Raw genomic sequence first — 13,280 nt, forward strand, 5'->3', positions numbered from 1 at the left:
CTCTGGGGTAGAGCATGACAACTATTTCACAGCACAGAAGGAGTGGCAGGGAAAATGCAGTTGTTTTTGCCTGCAGAGATGGAACAGCAGATTGGAATGGCAAAAACTGCAATTTAACTGGAACCTTGAGAAATCCTTCATGGTTTTCATAATTTAGCCCAAAGAAAATATAAAAAACCCCTTGCTTATAAAAGGCTGGATCACCAAAGCATGGGCTGACTCAAAGGGAAGGGCTTTGTTTAGTTAGGTGCAGCACTACCTACTAGAGCACCTACGTATTTCTTAGAAGTCTTTTCATCTCCCAAGTGAGTAAGCCCATTTCTGCTCACTTGTGAAACCAGGCAAGCTCAAAGGCAGGAGCATGATAGTTGCAGGTGAAATAGAAAAGGTATGGGTCACTGCTCTTTCGCATGACCCAGGTGCAGCTCACAAGGCAGCCATCTCATCTCATCTGATTAGAGGGTATAATACTCATGTGAGAACTGATCAAAAGCACTTTTTCTCCTGGTATGACTTCTAACACAGGCATTAGCCAACACTACCCCTTCCTTCCTCACCACTTCCTTGCCCAAACATGCTCTAGAGAATGAAAGGTTCAGCAGAACTGCATCCCCACAAAATCTGGCTCAGGGACTGAGCCTAGCTGAGAGTACAGTAAGGTGAAAGTGCCTAGGTATCCCAGTGATTAGCTCAATAAAATTATGTGCTCAAGACATTTCAGTTAATTTGAGGGTTTTGAGTTTCCAAGCAGGCAAAAGCAAACCCTGTCTACACTGGTAAGAGTGGAAGATCAGGAGATGGGAGTGGTAGGTTAGTTAAACAAAAATCAGTATTCACCAGGCCCACATATATCAATGTCATTCATGTATGAAGTAGAAAATGGAGTAGATGTTCCATGCATATCCTCAAGGATAAATGCAGCTAACAGCCCTGTGCCATCCCTACCTGCCAGATTCACTCTCTGCTCCTTTGGTGGGAGGTGCACTGGGAATTGCACACACAAACTCAGCTCCACAAGACACTGGCAGTCAGGAGGGGGAATATGCTCCTTGATTTCGTGCAACACCAGGAGTCCCATATCCCATACAACTCAGAGGAGCCCTGGATGTCCCTGCTCTTCCTGAAAGCATCTCTGCCATCCCAGCCTCCGTCAGCGGCCAGCCGGAGCAGGGTGCTGAATGTTGCTGCTGGAGCTAATTTTCAGTGCAACGTGCTTCTCTGCCCAGCAGCTTCATGCAGCACAGTGCCAAACATCTATAGCAAGAGAGCGGCTTGGCAGAAACACACCATGCCACAGCTCAGAGTTATCATCGCATCCTGAAACATGGGTATTCTGCTTTTCATTACAAGGGCCTGGCTCGGAGTCTGTCTCTTTCATGCTGCAGCACACGGCTGTATGAGAGGGGTCCAGAAGACAAAGCAAAAGATCTGGGGATGTTGTAAGCAAAATCTGAAGACACAGAAAGTCACATACCTCTTCCACTGCCAGCAATCAGCTCTAGGGAAGGGGCAGGATGTTGCTTCCAGTCACTTGCAAGCCCTGTGTGTCTTCTCTCCAGCCCTGGCCACTTCTATTCCTTTGCCTGAAAGAGGTCTCTAAGCAAAAGAGGCTGGATCAGGAGCAAAAGAGTAACTGTTGCATTATGCAGCATCCAGTTATAAAAAGGGAATTAGATTTTTATCTGCTTGCTGAAGTTTGCTATTTCTACTCTAGTACCTGGTGGTCAATTCGTTGCCAACATCTGTATAACATCAAACATTCACATCCATATGGAGAATGTATAATTAAGGCTTGCTGCACACAACTGCGAGAACTTTCTCATATCCTCCCTAAATTGCACTGCAACCCCCAGATGAGGGCTGGGAGCCAAAATGGAAAAACTCTGGCATAAATATTTAACTAACTTGAGATATGTATTCTTCAACTATTAGCTAATTATTTTGTGCCAGCCGTAAAAGGCATCTGGTTCGTTAGCACAGGATACACAAGGATGCTGCAGGTTAGACACATAAGTGGGAAATGAAACGTGATTTTGTGCTAATTAATATTAATGAATGGATTGAGGACCAACATCTCTGAAAATACAAGTTCACCAGGAGCCCAAACATGATTCATTATGATTAGTGCTGGAGTGACAACCATTACCAGTCTCAGAAAAGCCTCTGTTTCGTGCAGCATCTTTTTGGGAAATCTCTTCATTCTTTTGGAATTAAGCATCTCTTAATTGGCTTCTGGAAGAAGTGAGGATGATCAGGGGAGGTAGTTTCAGACCAGCCTGCAGGTATGTGCTTGATTATCACCCTGGAATAGGCATAATAGTAACAATTCCTTTTGTGTGCATACACTGAGGTTCCCATGCTTCGGTTGGCTTGCCGACGTGATAGCCTTAGCCTGCAGTCAAACCCCTGCCAAACTTCTTCCTATCCCTCAAACCTTTCACCCCTCTGTCCCTCTTCCTCCAAACTTGGTCCCTTCTTCCCCAGACACTTTGCTGCTGTTTCAGACTGCCTTGGCAGCCAGATAGCTCAGCTCTGAGACCTTGTGCCTGAATTGAGTGTGTTTCTCCTGGGAAGAAGAAAGTTTGTCCTCTCTTTCACACAGTGGCTCTCTGGGGTGCACTCACCATGGAGCCAAGGGAAAGTCTGGCTGGTTACCAGGGCAGTTTTCTTCCTTAGCCAGCATACAGCTATATGATAGAAATTGCCATTCTGCTTCCTTCTTTCAAGTCTACGTGGGTTGCTCTCTATTTCTAAAACATGCTAGCCATTAACAGAAATGTTTGTCCTCATATAAAGATCTTGAGCAACCGTCATTCAGTAGCCAGTTGCTTTGCTTAGCTATCATATCCCTTGGCTCCAGCTTTGAGTGCCTGTGCTGATAGAGCTGCAGCTTTAGCAGGGCTCAAAAGGGAATGCTACACTGTCTTTCTTTGGTTAAGCCTGTTCAGTCAAAGAAAAGATCTCCAGTTTGGTTTCTGCCCTTGAAGTAGCTCTTGAACTTGCATTATATATATTTGGGAAATACATTGAGGTTTTGGATTGCATCTATCTTTTTTCTACCTAGGAATTACCCCTCATCCCACCATTCCCCAACTGTTTCTTTGCTGTGTTCTCCATTTCTCAGTCATTTCTACTAACAGCTGACTAGTCCGCAAGCTAATTTCCCTCTGGTCTTGAACAAACATCAGCAGAAAATTAGCTGAAGCTGAAAGCCTGGTGCTGCTTTATACTATAGTTTTTCTGAATCAAGCAAGTCCAAAAGAGCCACTAGGACCATTAGTATATCTCCAGAAAGGGAAGACAACCACTGTCTCTGAACCACTGCTGCAGTTCCCATTAGTAGAGCTTTAACATTGACACTCCTGTGTTGTCTTCACAACTCTCAAGTCTTTGTAAAATCAGTCATGTCACTGAAGGCTAACAGAGAAAGAGAAAGAGCAATCGATGTGCAATACGTGCTGTGGGCTTATGATGGGGATTGGAAACTGGATCTAGGAATCCTTCCCCAAGGTAGTCTGTCATGTCTTGTGATTTTATGTAAAACCCCTTATATTTCCTCCCATGTTGCTCAAGACTTGATGGAAAACTGGGTTAACAAAAATGTAAAGAATCCCTCAATGCAGCAGAGACTGCTTCAGAGCCAGGCTTCCCAGGGGAAATAAATGATGAACAAAAACAAACAACAGCACAGCTCAAATGATTCCTTCCCTCACCACAGTCCTGAGATTTCGTAATTGCTCCCTTCATGGCCATTTTGGCTTGTAATATGCAGAGTAAAGATTTCCATTATAGCTGTGTTTACTTAATCACTATAATTTTTTTAAGTGAAGTTTGGGCTGTTGAAAGCACCAGGCTGCCAGCCCCAAGAAAATTAACCACCAGCAAGTTGCAGCTAGAGGCTGCTCTGCTGTGATCCTTAGCAAAGGGTTTGCTCCCCAGCAGTCTGTTGGTTCTCAGATGGATCACCTACCTCTGGAAGTAAGAAGGATATTTAACATGTTACACCCTTTATCTTATCAGGCAAGATGAGGACTTCTTGTGTCTGTGTTTAAAAACCCTCTGATCTCTAGGAATGGGATAATCATGTGGACATCTGGGACAAGTCTGACATCCATCAGAGGGAAGCTAGACAACTGCCAAATGCAGAATTCATTTCAGAAAACAGCAGGACATCGACTACATCTGCAACACAGTCTTTCCAATGAGGTTACATTGAATATTCTCATCGTGCATGGCAGAATATCCTGGTATGAATATTTAATCATGCAGGGCAAATATAAATAGATTGAAATTCTAGGTGATGACAACTTTCAGATGACCTGGGCCGAGACTAGAATTTGTGATTTCAGATGGGAAGGCTCCACCTCCCATTCCCCTTCTCCCAAGCCACTGATCCCCTAGCATGGGAAGTGGGAAACACCTTAGCCTTTATAAAAGCAGCAACAGCTACCACACAGGGGTCTTTCTTAAACACATGGAAACAGTCAGTGCCTGCAGCTGCTGGAACAGAGGCACTTCCTTGGTCAGGGCATATGAGACTGGCTGTCACTTAAGACACTTGCCAACATAATTTTCCTGGCAGTCTCATGGTTTCCAGCACCCCAGTCACTATGCTCAAAATGAAACTGGCTATTGCCATTTTCAAGTTGGACTGACCTGAGCTACTGGGCAAAGCCACTGCATCCTGTTTGCTTGTAACCTTTCGGGAATAAAAGATCCAGCCTCTGAAACATAACCCAGGAGTGAGGTAGATGGACTTCCTTGGCCCTAGTAGAACGAGGATCCCCAGCAGGGATCTCAGATTAGTCTAGTGGGCCCCCTTCACACAGGCCTCTCTGAACCCTCAGCAGCCACACCTCCCAACTTCTGTACAGATGAGAGATGGGAGGAAAAAGAAGTGCATGTGCATTGATTCAAGGAGTCTATTCTATAGACCAGCTCCATCACAGTATCAGATGTCCAAATCCCATAGAAACAGCAGAAAGCAGACACCCCAGTTCTTCTGGCCTGAAGCTACTGCAGCACTGAGACCCAGTGCATAATCAGACAAAAAAAAAAAAAAACATACATTGTCAAGAAGACAGGGCATCAACAAGCTATTCCTTTCTATAGTTAGAAGTGCAAATTCCTCTGTTCCCTTGTTTAAGTAACTGTAGCTCATATCATACTTTCTGCTGATAGGAATATAATTCAGTCATTTCAGCAAGGTTGTCAGGCACCATGAATGGTCCCTGCATTGACAGCTTCAGGTATTATCCTCATTTCCTAGTGGGAGAGATTCAAAAGTTCAATATCATCTCTGCTTGCAGAAACAAATCCTCATAAAGTGAAGCTATCATAGCAAATATTAGTGAACATCTTTGCTTCACAGGGGTGGAGGGGGGTGTGCAAGAGAAATCTCACTGTACAGGCAACAGGCAGAGATTAGAAGAGCACTAAGTGGCCAGGTGGTGAAGGAAACCACTTCTGATTTACAATTGCAATGATTGCAATGAATAGGGAGAATCTATGATTAAAGACATGCCTGAAAATAACAGTAATGATTTCCACTTGTATGCCTTTGATCAGACAATCTCACAGTATTCTATAAGTGAAATCTCCAAATATCTCCGCAAAGTTGGAAAGCCTTCTACAGACAGGAACATGTCAGAAATAAATAGCAGCTGAATGGTGTTAGATAGGTGATGGCTTAGATAAGTCAATCTCTCTTGGAAGAATTTCTTCTAGAGACAGAATTTGCCCCAGTTAAAAGAGAGGAATGTAGCTCAATGTGAGCTATATTGGACTACATCCACAAATTACAAATCCAGCCCATTCTGTTCTCATTTCCGTAGGTGAAAGTGCCAATAAGGGAACTAATCACCTGTCTGTAAGGATAATTTTAAAAGATGGAGACATTGCCCATCAGGAATCCCACTGGGACTTATCAGCACTGCTGGTAACCACCAGGAAGTAAGAACTGTACTTTCAGTCACTGTCTCCATAGGATTAATTTGAATTAACCATCTGGAGTGGAAAAATGTATATCCATTACCATGCCCTTGTTCACTACATTCCCTGGGACCATCACATCCAACCATAAGCTGAAGAGTCCTGGACACATCGCCCCACCTGCTCGTTTGGAAGCCAGGACCCATGTAGGCAGCTTTTGCACAGGTTTCACTGGGCTTTGCAGGGGCAGGAGATATTACTGTATGTTTCTCTGGCAATAGGGGAAACTGGGACCCAAAACTGGACAAAGTGTATAGTTTTCTGTGGTAAGAGAATTGTTTATGTTTGGAAAGCTTCAACAGTTATGTTTGGTCTTGCTCTGGTGCTGGTGGGGTTACATATGTGTGGGGTGTTGAGAGGGTTAAACACGGCTCGTCACTTATTTCGCTTATGAGTATGTTCGTCCTTCTGTCACCAAGAAAGAACCCAAAATACATTCTGATATTCAGATCTGCTATTTTAGCTTGTGCTTTTCTGCATTATTTGGTGAACAAGAAATGGCTTTTCACTGGTTCAGAAGCTATTTGTATAGTATTTTCTGAGGATAAGTTGTAGGGGTCAGACACCCCACCTTCACTGTTACGGTTGATAACCATAATTCCTGGTCTTCCTCAAGAGCCAGTAATAAGCTGCCTACATTAATCCTATTTAGATGTTTGATTTGGGTGTATCTGTCAGCAGACAGATTGTATAAATACAAAGTTTGATGAAAAAATCCTTACACTGAAATAAAACCAAGTACAGCTTTACCCCTGCTCAAGAAAAGGAAAACATTACCCAGCAAGTCAAATGCTGGAGATGCTCTCCAGGTGGCCAGAGGGACCTTGCTCCGAAAGAGATGGCAGTCCTTAATCTATTTAGGGCAATGTCAAAACACCGTCCTTAGACTTAGAATTTAAATATATTTTGTGAGGAAATATTACATCTGTCTGAACTCCCTGAAAGCCTTCACAAAGGAGACTACATGTAAAACCAGTGTGTTGTTCCTCCCTCACTGCCACTGTCCACTGACCTGAGGACATTCTCTTCCAAGTGAGTACAACAACATGGATAAAAAACAACTCTGTCCTCCCCCCTGTGCCACAACCAGCAGCTGCAGTTTCTAGTATAGGCATATGAAACAGCCCAAGCCCCACTATGTGTTGCCTGTTCAGGTCCCCCAAGCCTGCCTGGCAGAGGCACCCCTTTGACTTCTTCCCTGACCTGTTTCACTATGAGAAACCCCCAGGAAAATGTTCACTTGCTTATTGGGGGGGGTCCTTACCTGCTAGGTTAAAGCCCCGAGCAGGTCAGATGAAAGCTACATGGGTTGCAGCAGCAGCAGCAGTAGGCTGGTTTAGCTGCCAGGCGAGGTTCTGCCTGGAGGGATGTTGGTGGTGGGCTTTGGGGCAGGAAGGCTGGTGTGTACATAGCCCCGGCCCCTGCTGTGGCTGCAGCAAGGTACAGGGCAGGTGGTGAGCCTGGGCATGGTGCACAGGCAGGCCTGAAGTGGGTTGGTTTGACCACAGCAGTGGAAATGCTGAGGCAGCACAGAGGCCAGTGTGTGTTTGGGGCCAGCCAGGAGGGGAAAGAAGGATGATGGCTGGGGCTGTGGCCCAGCACCCACTGTCACCCTGTATCTGCAGAAGCAAGATGTGCAGGCAGATTTCCTCCACCCCAACATTCTGGGGGCTGTGAGAGGCAGCTGGGCACAGCACACCTCTGCACACAGAGGCAATCAGAGCACAGGCTTTCCAATAGCAGCTGAAGAGAGATCAGCTGTGTGATCCCTCCAGCCAGCCACCCCAGAGCAATGACTGCAGGAGCATGTTTGACCTCTGATTTATTCCTTTGGTAAGCAGTCATCAGCAGCAGTAGCCTCAGTGATCATCAAAACACCCTCTGCTCCTTCTCTCTTAGCCTCCCTCACTGCCCTGTTTTGCATGCTTCTCTTTGAGCCTCACCAGGGTTTGTTAGAAGGAGTAAAGCCACACAGTTATTGCTCTGTCTGCCTGATTCATCCTCTTACCATTGTCTGTGCTTCTAACAGGTGCTCTGTTAACTGGATCCTGCTGCTTTTAATGGTCTCCCCGGCCCCCATGTAACATACATATTTTCTGTGAGCCTGCTTGCTTGATGATGTTCCTGTTGTAAGGTCTCTGATAGGGGCTCCAGGAAGGGTCATGCAGCTTCTGTAATTAAAACAGGGTGAAAAGGCAATTCTTCTGTTTACCCAGAGGGAAAAACAAAATGGGGATGAGAGGAAGGACATCCTTTGCTGCTAATATGAGGGGTAATGAGACAAAGCCGGAAGATCTTTAGCTTAGTTGTTGACACAGAGTTGCACCAGAATTCATCAGGCCCTGTGCTATCAACGGATCACTCAAGTAACATGAACAATTATGCTCATATATGGAAAAAATGTGGTCACATTTGATATCTTCTGGCCTTACTCCTTCTCCCTGACTTCCCTGGAATAACTCAGCAAGGCCTGGCACACCAAGCAGAAATGTCTATTTCAGTTACACCCCTTGCTGTCATCCCCAGTTCTGCAAACAGCAGAAGCAGCACTTCTTAGAAACATCACTGAGCACACCTCATCTGAGTTTGTCCTGCCAATTTGTTATCTGGGATTATTATAGGGCTATGTATATGCTGCTACCATCCTCTGCATTTCTTCTAGTGCACATCTGTGTCTGATCTTGGTGTATTTCAAGTGGAAAGTTGTCAAGGCAGAGAGGTATCGTCCTGGGTACCATATGCATACTGTGTCCCTGCTACTGGGGGAGTCAGGGAGGAATTTCCCAAATGCACAGGTTGGTGAAAGGTCCAACATTGTTTTGCCAACACTGTCTCCATCCTCTGGACCAAGAGACATTGGTCTCCCATTGAAAGTGGACATTACAGATGGCCCTATTTGACATCACGGTGGCACTGCACCTTGCTAAGGGCCACCCTTGTATCTGCAGTGGATGCAGCATGGCATGTATGTGAGCTGTGGTGCAGGGCAGTGGTGTTTGCAATGCGTGCTGTAGAAAGGGGTTTGTGTTCCTGCTTGGAGGACGGGAGGGCATGGAGAAGGGTACAACACCTAGGTTTCATAAGCTGAAAGCTGGGATGCTCTGTTAGAGAGGACTTTGGGCATGGCTGGGACTTCTGAAAAGGATGGGAGAAGGATGGGACCTGAGGGGAGAGGGAAAGGTGGGCTGACACTAGAGAGAGCTTTCATGAAAGAGGGACAGCCACAGAAGGGAACTGTCAGTCTATAGCTCACTCCAGGCTGATGCTGACAGCTGGCCCATCAACATAATGTGAGGGAAACCTCTGTTTCATAAGAAACCAGACAACAGGGGAAGATGGTCCTGTGCCAGGGCTGAATCAGTGACAGTCATCATTAATATGTGGGAGTGCCATAGGGTAAGTCAGACTGTGGGTGCCAGAAATAGTGCATTTATTATGGGGGTGAGTTGGTTGTAGTCAGGAAAAAATATAGGGGATTTTTCTGCAGGTTATTATGAAATCACTCAAGAGAGCATGTTGCAAGTCATTCTGCTGAGGAGCAGAGGATCCAAAAGAGAAACTGCTTTAGGATGTGTATAGAACTCATATACCGAGTAATTGGGAGAAAGGTACAATGGAAGTTTATGAGTACCATTCAACTGACTGACTTTGGGAAGAGATGGAAACAGAAGCTGAAGAATCAAGAGTGCAGAATCCCTTTTCTCTGCGGAGGTCTTTTCAAATAAGCTTGCAAGTTCTCCATTAGCAGTCTCACAAATGCCGGATGGCTGAAGCAATGCCACTCCATAAAGAGATCCTAAATTAGCATAAAATAAGGGGATTCCAGAAACCTGCTTTGAAACATGATGAGTCCCTGTAAAATCTCCAGGATGCCCTTCAGCACCCTATTTTCACTCTATGACTCTCCTGAAAAGACAGAAACATAAATAATGGACTGCAAGGAAAGGAGGGGTGACTTGTTGAACCTTCGCTCTGCCAGGGAGAGGAGGGTTGCTAGAATTAACGCTGAGTTTGGGCAATGAATGAAAGAAATTTGAATCTGGTGGGCAGGATGGAGTTAAGGTTGCAGGCAGATGTTGGTGGAGCCTTCTGCTGTTTTCTTTCTCCCTAACCTTTTTTCCAGAGATAGTAATCAGATGTTTAACTTTTATTTTGGTAAACTAACCTTGCAATTAACCGTCTGGCAATAAAATGTGGTCTCTCTATAAAGCAGATCTTTTATTCAGGAAAAGTGTTTTCCAAGTCTTTCCCAGCAAGAACTAACTGTGGCATTCCCAAGAGCTGGGACACAAGTTTTACATCTTCCCATAAGGGTTGGGACCTGATAACATTTATTGCTACACCTGGAGAATGGAATTTCCCTCAGCATGTAGCAGAAGAGGCAGGAGCACACCTCCTGATGCTAAGAATAACTTGCTTATAAAAAACAGCTGTAAAGTATGCTGGGGGAGCTGAAGGTATTGCATGTGCTGGAGAGGCTGGTCCCCATATATTAGTCCAATGGGCCATGAGGCTCAGAAGGCAATTTGGCCATTATTTCTTCTGACAGGCATGGAGGTAGTAGCACGGGGCCCTAGATGCTAAGTTACCCATCCTGCCACAATAATTCTTCCCCAAACACCATCATTCCTGAGGCCATTTAGCATTTTGGTGCTTGTTCTGATCTACTCTGGGCTAACACTTCCTCAATAAACTATAATAAACCTATTAGATAGGTTTGCTGAAGTGTACTGCCACACTGGCTGGAGTCATTTTTCACTTCATTCAGTTACATCCAAAGTAATAGACCAACATGAATTAATGTTGATGTGATGGAGTAATGTGGTCTGAAAAATTACCTTTTCCTTTTATCCTCACACTGTTTTCTGAAAGCTCTTCTGTGGGGCAGAGCTGGTCTGCGTGACACCGCAGGAGGGGTCTTCTCCGCTGATGTGACATGCAGCTGCTGTTATCCAGGTCTAGGTGACCATGTTCCAGCAGTTTCAAAATTATGAGAGAAAGATTTTTTTTTTCTTCTCAGTATCTGAGGGCTTTTAGCATCCACAGTGTACCTTTTCCTTTATTAATTAATGTTATGTTTAAAATATAAGTAGGTTCTTATTTCTGCTCACTACTTATTATAATGCTCTGTCAGCACTTCAGTACCTTTCCTTTCCCATCAGCCTCAGAGTTGAGTTCAACCTTTGATGTGTTAGTCCTGGTCTGAATTGCAGCTTGCATCACCAACAACTCTAACACAAGGGTCAGGGTAACTTGTAACCCATAAAGGTGAGCTCTGCATTCACCTGCACAAGTGCAAATGAAGAGTGCCAGGCTGGGCTCGTGGCTGCTGCAGGGTGCCCTGTCCCAAGGCATCTGCACAGGGGGGTAAATGAGAGCACTTGGGTTTTTAGCATGTCAACTAGCTGAAGTGATGTCCACTAGCTGAAGTGATGTCCACAGGCAACCTTCTACAGCAGTCTCAGCTATACCTCTGTAAGGACTAATGCAATTAGCGCTTTTTTGCTAAAAATGAAAAAAAAAAAAAAAAGCAGGGAGATCCTCCCAGGAAAGCTGATTCACTGGGAAAGCATTGGGATCAGCACACTGCCAGCCTCTGCTGGGCAGGACACTGTTGCCAGGCTGGGCTGGTGTTTAACCACTATCCAAAGAGGCTTGGTAGTTGCCACTACACAGGGCACATGGGGGACCCAGGGTGAAGAAGGTGCGGTGTGGGCACCACCACACTGACAGAGTCTGTTCTCAGCAAGGAGAGACCCCTATTAGCCACAGGCAGATGTGTGGGCAGCAGCTCACTTCCCTCCTTTAAAACACAGCTATATTTGGAGGCAAATTGCAAACAAAGTGACGGTGAGCTGCTGCTGGTGCCCATAAATTATACAGCTGTGTGGGATACAGAGGGCCCATTGACATTGCCTGCTGATGGGGTCAGAAGTGTGATCCGGGTGGAGGAGATAATGCCTTCCCAACACTTGTGAGGTTCCCCCTGCATTGCCCCCACCTCATCCACACTCCCCCGGGCAACCAGCCCCCACAGCGGAACGGGGACTGCGGTTCAGCAGATGGTTGCTATGGGTTACCCCTGCACCACAGATACTCCTTTCTGAAACAGCAACAATAATTGCAAACAGGGGCTCTACACTGTCACTTCAAGGTTTGCTTCGGCTGGCTTGTGGTCCTTGCCAGCAAGGCACAACTGCAGCTCGCTCGACAGCACTGGCACCAAAACCTTCTCACAGCATCCTCTGAAGATGATGTGCTGAGGACCAGGGTTGCTTGCCCACAGCATGACCTGGCTCAATGGGGAGGACCATCACAGAGCAAAGCCTGGGAAATGGGGCCAAAAGAAGGGGAGGATGATGGAGGGACAGTGACCCTTGGCAGGCAGCAGCCCCACTGCATAAGATGCATAAGGCAATATTGAAATTACAGAGGTGAAGGCCATATCCAGAATGGCCAGCAACTGAGCTGGGAGTAGATCCCAGTTCTGACCACGGCCTTATGCTCACACTCCCTCTAGTGAAACAGTGCTTTAGAGGGGAATTTAGCAGGGCTTTTCCTGACACTTTGCCACACTGGCAAAAAGCTGGCAGGGTGACCAGAGCACAAGGGGGATGGATATTAAAGAGCTAGGGTACTGGTGGGGCTCTACAGGAATGAATAGTGAGTTTCATCTTACTTGAACCTATTCCTTTTTTAGGATGATCAATGCGCAATCAGTAGGCTTGTAACATTTAGATAGCGTAGCCTGCTGCCATCAATTAGAGAGATATTTCTGTTCTGCAGAGGGCTGTCAATCTGTAGCATAAAGTATCATTACGGGTACAATGTCTGCAAGCAAGGAGGAAAGTTGGGCTCCTGCTCAGGGAAGAATGCTTCCTCTCATCTCCCCATCCTACACTCAGGGACTTCCTGGCTCCTTTTCAGGCTCTATTCTCTCTGTGCTGTGAGGAGATTGTCCCTGCCTGGCCCAGGTTTCCTCTGGGGATCCCTCACCAATGCCTGGGAGACACTTGGTGCAGTGGTTGCAAGCACAGGAGGGTCTGTGCAGAGCTGTTCTTGCAGTCTGAGCATTAGCAATGCTGTTTCTGCATTAAGTTTCTACACTTGTGATCTATCCAACTCCTACACTAGTAACATTTTACCTGAGGCTGCACCACTTCGCATGCAAGTAAGACTTTGCTTCTAAGGTGGCAGAGAGCCTGTCGAGTGTATCTCTTCTTGTGTTACCCTTTCCAAAGGTTCAGCTGTATCTTCCTTGATGCCAAATCCTCTCACCTCCCACTCTT

This window comes from Lathamus discolor, chromosome 4 (genome assembly GCF_037157495.1).
Source record: "Lathamus discolor isolate bLatDis1 chromosome 4, bLatDis1.hap1, whole genome shotgun sequence".
In the NCBI taxonomy this organism is placed as follows: domain Eukaryota; kingdom Metazoa; phylum Chordata; class Aves; order Psittaciformes; family Psittacidae; genus Lathamus; species Lathamus discolor.